A 9,072-nucleotide genomic window follows, 5' to 3' on the forward strand; every position below is an offset into this window, starting at 1 on the left:
ATTACCCAAAAGTCTGATATACAGTTTCATGGAGACACATGAAAATAGTGTCAAGTATGAAAAAGATTTGAACTCCAAGACCAGTGGATTACAAGTCACATTCCCCTCAGTTGCTGAGTCACACCCTAAACTTCAGTTCACATCTCAATCCCAAAGTTTAGGCGAACCGCGTAAGTCTATGCAAATTTATTCCCAAACTTTCCCCGGTCACATCCAAACCTTCTCCCAGGCCATTTCCCATGTTATGCCATGACGTCAGGGTTGTTAATGATAGGAGCTAACCTTCCCTGGCCGGCCTGATTCCTCCCCCCTCTTGTCCTGCCCTCTCTCACCGAGGCCCTGACACCCCTCTACCACCCACGCCTCTGATGTCATCCCGCCAGACCGAGGTGGAGCAGCAATTTCCTCCTGCCACAACTCGCTCAATCTTTGATGTTGTTACGCTGCCTCCGGCTTTGGCTTATACACCCATGTCTCTCAGTGTGTGTGTGTGTGTGTGTTTGTGTCTGTGTGTGTGTGTGTGTGTGTGTGTGTGTGAGCAGAAGAGTAAAAACAGATAAAGGTGAATGTACTGGGTGTTGGTTGATGCAGTGTGATTATCTGGCCCCAGAACAATGTCCACTTGACCCAGTCTGGCTACAAAATCCCACGTATAGATTTCCAAACACGCCCAAGCTGTCGGGTATCAACAGCAGCAACACAGTGACTGCACAAAAACCCTGATATGTGTGTTGGTTGGAGAGATGATGGGAAGACATATGACTGACAGCTGAGACAGTAGTTGAGCAGCATTGTGGTCAACGCCGAGCAGAAGCAAAGATGGAAGAGGAGGGAGAGGCTGTGGTTACTGTTCGACGTTAACCTCATGGAATCAGCCCCAGACTCTCCTCTCTCCAAAACCACAGTTATAGCCACAGGTCGGAGGAGTTAAAGAGAGAGATTTGATTTCATGTTGTGAAGAGCTTTCAGAGGAACAACAGCTACCAGACTTGGCCAAGTGGTGACCAGAGGGAGAAGCTCGGGTTCAGGCTAATACCGCCACTAAACCGACTCCAGATTCCCACAGTGGGTTGTCTTAGCTCTACACTACTATAATTAATTCATACAATTCAGCCTTTCCAATTAGGTTGCTGTACAGACTAAACAAATTAAATAATGGGTGTTAATTAGTGAGCTTTAAAGGTTGTTACCTTTGGACACGGCTAGGCTAGCTGTTTCCCCCCAAGCTAAGCTAGCCAACTGCTAGCTATAGCATCATATTTAGCAGATACAATGTGAGAGTGGTATTTTCTCATTTATAGTTCCCATATTTTACACGGTTTCTGAGTTGCATTCAAAGCGAAGATATATTGGTGCCATCTCTCTGGCGCTCTAGTAACAGGGCAGTGAGCCAATCAGAGGAGAGGAGGCTCTGAGCCTCTCTTCTGATTGGCTGACTGTTTTCTGAGCGCTTTGATACTCTCACAGTATTAATATAGAAACCTAGACCTGCTTTATAATAAAAGAAGACATGGAAATCTCACTTTATACAATATGGGACCTTGAACTCTCTGCAAGAAAGTGTCAAACTATTCCAATAAAGCTTTTTTTTTTTTTTTTTTTACAAACTAAAAGAAAAGTAGAGCGTTTGTGTGAAAAGCTACCCAAAATTCTTAGAGCTCAGAGAGTGATATTCTTAGCACATGGGGAGCCATTTTTGGGAGATGAGGTGACAGAGGAGAGGATGTGTGAGAGGGAGAAAAACCAAAAGAGTGTGTATGTAAAGTGTAGGGTCAGCTAATTGGGGTCTGCAGTGTGTGTGTGTCCTGTCTGTCAGTGTCTAGACTGTGCCACCGGTGTGTTTTCTCAGATGTGAGGCTTTATTAAGCCCTTTACTTAAGCAAACAACCGGGCTACCATGCAAGTCTCTATGCGAGTGTGAGTGTACTTGTACAGTTTGATGCTGCTTGTGTGTGCACTTACCTGTTTGTGATTTATCGAGACGGGAACGAGTTCTTGTTAGCTAAAATAATCAGGATTTATGAGTCTCTGTGCGCTCTAAGTGACGGGCCAGAGGCTTTACCCCACACAGACACACACACACACACACACACAGCCGGGCTAATTGAGTTTGGTCATTACTGTCTCATTTCTCGATCAAGGGCTCGTTTAGTCGGTCATCCATCACAACACACACAAGCACAGACTCCATGAAAAACACTTTGTACATTTTAACTTCACTGCACACAGTCTTCTCTTTTGTGTGTGTGTGTGTGTGTGTGTGTGTGTCTTTGCTGCATTTTTTCTTTAAATGTGTGTGTCACTGTGCATGCCGTAACACGCAGACACACCGTGATGTCCACTGCCCGTCTCCGGTGATATTTGTGTTTTTATTATCCACACTTGTCTCTGTGTGTGCCTGCGTCTGCCTTCTATCTTTAGTTGTTGCACACACTGGATGTCTGAGTGTGTCTAGCAGGGATTGGGATTGTGTGTGTGTGTGTGTGTGTGTGTGTGTGTGTGTGTGTGGGTGTGTGTGGCAAACCCTGAGAAACAACCTCTCGAATGCGAATGGCTAAGGACCTCACTCATCATTCTAGAGAGGAAAAAAGAGAAAGAGAGGGAAAATGAGACGGACAGACGAATGGAACGTCATGGACACACATACCAAACACGGCGCAGTGACAGAGATGCATACAAATATACAGCAAGCCAGTGGTGGGTACAGAGAGACGAAGGGAAGGAGGAGGGGGAGGATGAGGGGGTGGGGGTGGGATAAAAGCGTTTGGTAAATGGGTCAGGCCTGTCTGCCATCCCCGGCACATACACACAGTATGCAGCCCCCAGAGTGAGACCCAGACTGTACAACATGCTGCTGAGAGGAGAGACGACAGGAGGAGAGACGAGAGAAAGATGTGATGAAGTAGAGGGTTGTGGATGGATCACAGGGAGGGGGAGGGGGGGGGCATGTGCTGGCTCTTGATCTGAAAGGGTCAGTTCAATCAAATCACACAAGGACATGTTCTCACTTACCTCTGGTGGTGTCGAGACATGTTGATCATTTTGGGTTTATCTGCAATCTGAGATTTCACTCACCAGCCCAATACATTTTATTTGTAACTACTTTTCTAAAACGTAACACATTTGGTGCAATGCAACACCTGCAGCGCGAGCTATTTCTCTTTAATATCTTACAATATTATGATACAGTGTCCCATAGTTTTTCGTCGTGTTGATCGGTTGTGGCAGGAAGGTTTGAGCAGTTTTCAACCAACTGCAGCACTTTAGAATTGTAGCAGCCATGAGTGATGACTCTAATTACTAAAGTACATTTCTTTATTATACTAGTTTCATATTGTCATATTATTTGGCTGCCATAACATATGGTGCTGTCAAAATGTGTTATACAATGTTATATGGACGCCGTGCTTCTCTGCAGTATGCTGTGTGATATTCAGATTTATTTTTACAGCACCATCGGTACAATATTCCCATACATATGTACATTAAGCAACTTTTTCCAATTATTATTTTTCATCCTTGTATTCTCATTAGACATCTCATAGTTGTGAGTGACAGGTCTGACAGGTGGGTGGGGGTTGGGTTTGACCTGTGACAAAGGTCCTGCGTTGGACTCTGACCCATGATGCTGAATGTGGTTCAGCCTGCTGCTGCGCAGGCCGCACCAGTCATTTTTTTATGGTACACTGCCGCCTGATGAAAGGACTTGGTGAGTTTGTTTGCTGGACTGGAACTGCATCAAAGAGAGGGAGAGAAGAAAGGCGAACGAGCCGGGCTGCCACTGGAGTGAGAACTGCTCTGTGGCTGCTTGGCTCGAACAGATGAAAGGGTTAATCTCATTTGACAACGCACAACAATGAGTAATGACTCCAAAGCCTCCCACTCCTTCCCGTGCCTTTGCACCGCTTCACTTGCAGCGTTTTTCCTGAAGCATGGCCTTATTCGCCGTACAGCCACACTCTCGCCTTGTTTGCCTCCATTGTATGCGGAGCAGCCTGCTGCTAGCCGTCTGTGTGCGCCTAGGTAAACACATTTTGGGAATAGCAGCTAATCCATCACGGGCGACACACTGAAATGTTTCTCCCCTGGGGCCCTGCAGTGCTGCGGTATCAGGTGGAAGGGTTCCACTTCCTGTCTTTGTGGGCAGGTTCCTGGCCGAGGGGGACAATCTCCCTATTGGCCCCTGGTGGGTTGAGCATACAACCCATGGGCGACACTACCTGTTCCACCACGGCCCCGGACGGCGCCACTCTGGGCCCTGTGGAAGAGGGTGTGTGTGTGTGTGTGTGTGTGTGTGTGTGTGTGTGTGTGTGTGTGTGTTAGTACGCATCATGTGTTTACGACAAATAAGGACGTTGATTTCTGCGGTCTACAATGAAACTTCCGAGACTTTCACCAACATCATTTGCAGTTCTGTTGTGATGCCTGGAGAAATTTACCATAGCTGTGGTGTCAAATGTTGATGTGAGGAGATTGCATTGCCCTGATGGCTTTGTGTCGGTCGTGAGGAAGGGTGCATGTCAGTATCTCTCTCTCTCACACACACACACACACACACTTGCACAGGGTGAGTGTTCCTCAGTGAGCTGTACAGATTTTAAATTGAATCTCTCTTGTCCGCGTTGTGGGTGACCTTCCCATTTGGAGCTGAGGAGTGTTCCAGAAAACCAATACAGCCGGCGTGATTTCATTCTCACAGAACCAGACAGTGACAAGCAGGGAGAGAGATCCAAAGAGACAGAGCGAGCGAGAAGCCTAACTCAGATTCCCTGCACACTCTTTGTCACTTATGGACCTCGCATGTGATTCTGGCACAGAAGAGATGGAATCAAAATCTTAATAGGTTATTAGCCATGCATGAAGCTTAAACCTGAAAAATAATAAGAGTAATGTGTATCTCTGATGCTTGGTTTGTCTTCCTCAAACTCAGAGGAAGGTCTGAGATTTAAGGTGTGGGTGAGCTTCAGGTGTGTCCAACAGCTTTTGTCGCTTTCTGAAACCAACAGTCTGACAGCCAGTTCGCTAAAACAACACTTATACATTCTCATTTTAAAACAGCGCTTTAAAACTATAATGATCTCCATCCAGACGACCGTTTTAGCTCCATATCAGAAACAATCACACCTGACAACGCATACATGCAGAACCATTCACCTGCACTGGGCATGCGTGAGCGGGTGGGAACAGGAAGTAGATTGTCTACTCTACTGTTGATTAGTTGCAGCAAATACTACAAACTAAACTGAAAAGGCACTTGTAGTGTTAAAATTTTGAATTTAAGTGCACAACAGCTGTTAGCAAAGACAAGAAGTCAATAACGCTTGTATTAAGTTATCCATCAGATCGAGGCTGATGAGACCCAATCAAGGAGCGACCGTGTCTACGCCATCTTTTCCAAAGGTCTCCATTTGTGCCCGTCCAGACTAAAACTCAACCCCAGAGTTTTCAAAGTAAAACAGGTACAGTGGCGTTTCCAAAAGTCTCAGCTTTATGCTCCGGAGTAGTGTGGACGCCAGGTGTAAATGCAGCTAAGGAGATGCGTTTCAAAACTAAAACATAGTGTGGATGTAGCCTTAGTAGTCACGGGTTGAACTCTTATCTTCATTCTGCAGACAACTACCTCTGTCACTTTTTGAACGCGTGAGTGAAAACATCAGCATCACAGTGAAGGTCCAGAAAGAAGATTATGGGCATGTTGTAATGAGGTTTTTCATCTCTGCACTTCTGTTGAACAACTGTAGTTCAAGGAGAGAGAGAAGTCTCACGTTACATCACATCGTATAATGTCAAAAATAGAAAGTCACAAATTGAAAGAGAGGATTAAATAAGTCTAAATCCATTCAAGGTCAAGTAAAAGAAAGAACATGAGAGCTCTCAAAAGCAATAACCTCCCATCAAACCAGCAGGTTAATGGGGCTATTTCAGTCTTGACTTAACAAAGCAGAGACAGCACCTTAATGAGTCTGCCACTCACCGAGACCGGCAGCACCTTCACTTCAAATCATTTCCCAGTTACATGCTTGATAGTTTCAGCTGTATCTGACTCACCTTGAACTGGAGCGATGTAATCACTGTTGATCATTGTGTCTTTGAGGCGTTTTCTCTTTGTCAAAATACCTCAATTCATTCCTTGTTTCCACTGTTGACATTTTAAGATCCCAGAATATATTTACTATTTATTACATTGCCAATATTTCTATTTTATTGCCATTTTCTTCTGTTTGGATGAAGCTTTGCGATAATCCAGGACACGGTTTAGCCAATAATCACAGGTATACCTTTGAAATGTATTGATTTCACAGCAAAATTTCAGATAATGGTAGAATATTCTACTATATTCGAAGAGGATTATTGTTAATTTACAATAAATTCATTCAACAATGCATGAAAGAAAGCAGAGAAATTGCTCCAGTGTCCTGGCCTGGTAAGAAAAAAGTCTAATACCGATTTTATGATGGCAAGATAGAAGTGTCAGGGGTAAAATATGGCTGAAGTGCCAAATGGCAAAAAGAGTGAAGGAGCCAAATAGAGAGAAAGTAAAAGTGAGAAAAGAAAGGGGTGGAATAATGGCGCAGCTCTTATGTGTCCCCGGTCCCCACCCCACATAAATTCTGATGCTCTTTTCAGTTGTTGATGCCAATGAGAAGCGCCATGGGTATAAGATCAATAAGTCTCAATTCTGCCAGTGAGCTTGGCTTTACAGCAAAAATCCATGCCACTGTTTTGAATTATTATTACAAATCCATTGCTTTTGTTTTCCCCGTCCCTGCTAAAAGAGGTGGGGAGGTTGCGAAACAATGAGAGTAAATCAATGGCTACGGCAGACAAAGCACGCCCTGCGGAGCCCCCCCAGCATAGGTCAAGACAAGAAGAAAAAAAACAAAAACCTGCAGTATTATGATGAGTATGATTCAATGGTTCCTCCTCTGTTTGCTCCTTGAAGAGGTTTACACTCTACCCAGAGTGGAGGAAGAGATGGAGTGATGTTTCCATCTATCTTTCAAGAGGTAATGAAGTCATCATCCCCCAATAGATGTGTCCTGACCCTGTCATCTCCTGATGGTGAGTCATCCGCCTGTCGCTCTGGTCACAAGACACACACACACACACACACACACACACACACAAGCAGATTTTTCCGGAGAGGACAGATGTGGATGCTCATGCACTGCTCACACACTCTCTCTCTCTCTCTCTCTCTCTACACCATCCCCGCTTCCACACATCCCCTCCTCTTCCGTCAGGCCACAGTTTACATCCCCATCATAACAAATCACTGTTATGAGACATAACACCATTAACACAGACGTACACATTACGCTAATACAGCGAGTGAATTAAGAGCATAGGAAGGTGATGTTGGACATACATGTCCAAACACATGCACATACACATGTAGCCTTCATAATGGGAGCATGACAAGATTTGGACTTTGTAAACGTTGCTGGCTTGAAGGAATTATGTTCAAGTGGACACAGTGTGTCTGTGGGTGTGTATACCTGCGGCCAGCTTAGACTGAAACATGTGCAATGAATGTGAATGTCCAGTAGATATTTATCACACAGGGTAGCACAGCATGCTAGCAGTCAGTTAGCTAGCAGCACTGGGCAAGTTACTTAAAAAATGTAATTAATTACTCGCTGAAAAAGTAATTACATCTCTTCAGAGTTTGTGACTACCTAACAAGTTTAGCAGACACAACATTTTAAATATGGAGCTTTTTCTAAATCTATTCTTCCTTTTTTTTGGCTGAAATTAGCCAACCTGTAGCTCCTATGCTACAGCTAACAGGGCCTGCAAGTGTTTTCTTTAGCGCTGCCACCTGTGGTCGTGGTTAGGTCAGATTTAGTCTGTGGCCATTGGGCTTCTACCTCAGGCAGCATTCTCCTCCCTTTCTGCCTCCCCTGCCCGTCACCATTTTCACAATCCCTTTCGCTACAGGAACCGACTACCACCGAGCTAGCAACCTACACGTGTGTCTTTGCTGTTTTATTTGTGGTGTGCCCTTTGTGGGGCCCGTGTGCAAATGTTCCACTAAGACATCAAGTTCCCCTCCGACTGTATTTTGCGAGGGTCACTGTCGCTGCATCCTGGGCCGAGTGCCGCTCAAAACTTTTGTGATTGCAAACAAGCCAAGTGCATGATGATATCAACCAGTGTATTTTCAATGGAAAGTGGCTAAAACTTGCTTGAAAAGTTGCCAGAATACATCACAAGCCAATTTAAATCTTCATCTTCATCATGTCAGCAGTATATATATATATATATAGATATAGATAGAGAGAGAGAGAGAGAGAGAGAGAGAGAGAGAGAGAGAGAGAGAGAGAGAGTGTTACTGAAGGTTGTAATAAAGGACTGTATTAATTGTTGTTTGTTGATCCTGATTTCTATCTTCGCCCCAGGTGTGTCTGTCAAAACACAGATGCTGACAACTCTTCTTTGATTTGACTGTTTAATAGGTTCAGGCAACAGTACAGAACATGGGCACAGCTTTGTGTGAATGGTTCTGTCCAAAAGAAAGGAAAAAACATATTATCTGGCCCACATTACACGCACAAACATATATGATATATGCACCTTTAATATTTGTAACAAACACACACCTTTCTGTATATGTAGTATAACTAGTTAGCATAAACAGCAAACTCACTAACTTAAATACAGAACAAATAAGTAGCTACACATCCACTTCTAGCTGACCAATTAACAACCATATGCTTTAAGTTAGCAAGCAGCTCCAAGCTAGGTGTCTATAATTATCAACTTATGAAAACAAGGATAATGAACTAGCAACATAAATAATACGACTTACAGGTCTCACGGACGCAGGCACACAATAACGATGAAATCAATTAGTGTCTGACTGGCAGCCTCCGTTCTCTCTCTCCACTCTGCACTTTCTGCCGTCTTCAGGCTCGCATGCGCTCGCTCCCGATGCGCCGCGCGTATCCGCCGCCGATCACCGTCACGCACCCAGAGTAATCGATAATGGTCTATGTCCCTTTTGTACAGAGAGAGATATAGATATATATATATTTATATGACATGACAGCTGTATATGCCCAAAAAAAT

At 44.3% G+C, this 9,072-nt stretch overlaps 1 long non-coding RNA gene across 1 annotated transcript; it reads right to left on the bottom strand.

Moving 5' to 3' along the window:
• Nucleotides 1–8,435: 8,435 nt before the first annotated feature.
• Nucleotides 8,436–8,986, bottom strand: LOC130168128 (uncharacterized). The gene is made up of 2 exons (XR_008827386.1): nt 8,813–8,986; nt 8,436–8,506 (listed from the first exon to the last, which is right to left on the bottom strand). It is a non-coding gene; the product is annotated as an uncharacterized LOC130168128 (long non-coding RNA).
• Nucleotides 8,987–9,072: the final 86 nt, after the last annotated feature.

This window comes from Seriola aureovittata, chromosome 4, assembly GCF_021018895.1.
Source record: "Seriola aureovittata isolate HTS-2021-v1 ecotype China chromosome 4, ASM2101889v1, whole genome shotgun sequence".
In the NCBI taxonomy this organism is placed as follows: domain Eukaryota; kingdom Metazoa; phylum Chordata; class Actinopteri; order Carangiformes; family Carangidae; genus Seriola; species Seriola aureovittata.